Genomic DNA, 2,500 nt, shown 5'->3' with positions numbered 1-2,500 from the left:
GCTCATTATGCATGCTGCATAAGATTTTTTCAGAATTCTGACCATCTTTTACATTCAGATCTTCCTGGACATTTCCACCCTGTTCGTAATACTAGGCATGCAGTTAATTCTAATAGTCAGGCCTTCCCCATCACGAGACTCAATACTACACAGTATTCTAGAAGTTTTATTCCAGCTGTGACCAAGTTGTGGAATTATCTTCCTAACCGGGTAGTTGAATCAGTAGAACTTCAAAGATTCAAACTTGCTGCAAATGTTTTAATGTTGAATAGGCTGACATAAGTCTTTTTATAGTTATATATGAATTATCTGTTTTAATGTTGTTAATTTTTTTTAATATTTTATTTTATTTACTTCTCATATCGTTTATTGATTTCCTTGTTTCCTTTCCTCACTAGGTTATTTTTCCCTGTTAGAGCTTATAGCATTTAGTTTTTCTAACCAGAGTTTTAGCTTGCTAGTAATAGTGTATATTTATATATATATATATATATATATATATATATATATATATATATATATATATATATATATATATATATATATATATATATATATATATATATATATATATACATATATATATATATATATATGTGTGTATGTGTGTGTGTTCAATCATGTGTTTCAATCTATCGATTATAATACTTGTGTCATGTAATCATAATCTTACCATCACTGCAAGGCAACAAAAGGATGCAAAGATTAAATCGAATTGCTTTTTAATTACTTGAATTGTAAAAAAAAATAGAAATATTTTAAGCCTTCTTAGTCCTCAAATTGAGCTGAAAATCTAACCTTAAAGTAATAATCATTACTTTAACTTATTAGTTTTATATATTACACAAACTATTATGCAAAGATTTAGTCGACAATGAAGAGCAGAAAGATAGACCTTAAAAGAAAGCGTAGGGAAAGTCTAAAATATATTTTGAGGTTTATTGTAGATATTGCAGTTCTGGTGAGATTAAAAAAAAAAGGTAATAGTGTATAGAGGATCAAAGGCACTATGATTTATCTCATGTACATACTGGTACATACAGAATTTAGGCACAAACATTAGATATTGGTTGATCTATCAACTGAAATCACAACCATATCTAGGCGAATGAGAGAAAATCGGAATGATGACGTCACAAAATAATCGTTTAAAAAAATTTTGGCATAATAATTTTTAATAGATATAATATATAAACAATAATTTTTGACAAAAAATTACATTCTAATTTTAGAAAATACATTAAATAAAATTTTATGCCAAAATATTATTTACCTGAAATGAGATAAAATCATAAACAAAGCAGACGACAACATCGACGCTATAAGTGTGTCACGAGCAATCGTATCTATTGACATTAGTGAAGGTGTTACCGCAACGGCCCATTGTTCATATGTAAGTTGATTTTTAGACCTCTTTGTTCATTTTATGTTTGTTTTAGAAATATTGTTTGTTAGTTATGTAGGACTTGTAATCATATTGTGGAGAAGTTAAAAGATTACCTACGCATCGAAGTCTGTTAGCTTGAAGCTGCATTGTCAAGGCGAGTTACGGGTTTGACATTCAAACAGGTTAAGCTGTCACTTGTTATCAGGAAGGTATTGAGGCAGATAAAGATAATGCATTAGTTAAATAATTACTGTTACAACGTATATTCCAGCAAACCCTGTATCTGATACCACCCTACCATACACTTCAGTTAGGCGTACCGTACGTTGGCAAATTGGTATATATTTACCTATACACCGGACATCGAAATACTGGTGAATTGTACGATAGTTGTTTTCTTAGGCAAAGTTATTTGTGGGATTTCTATGAAATTTATATTATTTTCTGTTGGAAATATCTGTATATCATAAGCTATTTGAATCCTGATAAGCCATTTTAACTTGGCCAAGTCTTATGTCTAAAGATGCTAAAGACTGTTATGTAAAAACTATGGTGGGTGTGCCGGGGTAGTTGGGTGACAAAAGAGATATTGGTAAAAAATCAGGACATTTGATTTAGTAACCTAACTTTCCTACCCTATTTTGAAGTGTTGTAATCTGACTGGGACCCTAACCTATGCTAACTCCAAATTTATGGTTTCTTTATGTGATAAGGGATTAGTTAAACATTATGACTAAATTGACTGACGTATAAAATTGTCAGAAACCCAACTTGTAATTTTTTCATATTAATAGAAATCCCTTCATGACATTGACTACAAAGTTTTTTAAATTCTGGGGTAGTTTGTAGCGCTACGGCCAAGCGTCCTAATTTGCTTATTATCGCTCTGACTGTTATCTTGTATAGAAGAAAAACGATTGGAAATGGTCTACGGATCTTAAATATGTTGTGTAAGGGGGGGTCCGGGGTGGGGGGGGCCGCAACCCCCCTGGATAAGGACACAGCTTTTAGCATAGGTTAGGTGGGTATTTTAAGTTAGCTTCTCCCGTTGTACTTGTAGGTAAGGAAACTGTTGTGTAGGGGGGGGTCCGGGGGGGCGAAGCCCCCTTGACT

Source organism: Palaemon carinicauda, chromosome 13, assembly GCF_036898095.1.
Source record: "Palaemon carinicauda isolate YSFRI2023 chromosome 13, ASM3689809v2, whole genome shotgun sequence".
Classification (NCBI taxonomy): domain Eukaryota; kingdom Metazoa; phylum Arthropoda; class Malacostraca; order Decapoda; family Palaemonidae; genus Palaemon; species Palaemon carinicauda.
Note: the sequence above shows the minus strand (reverse complement) of the source record.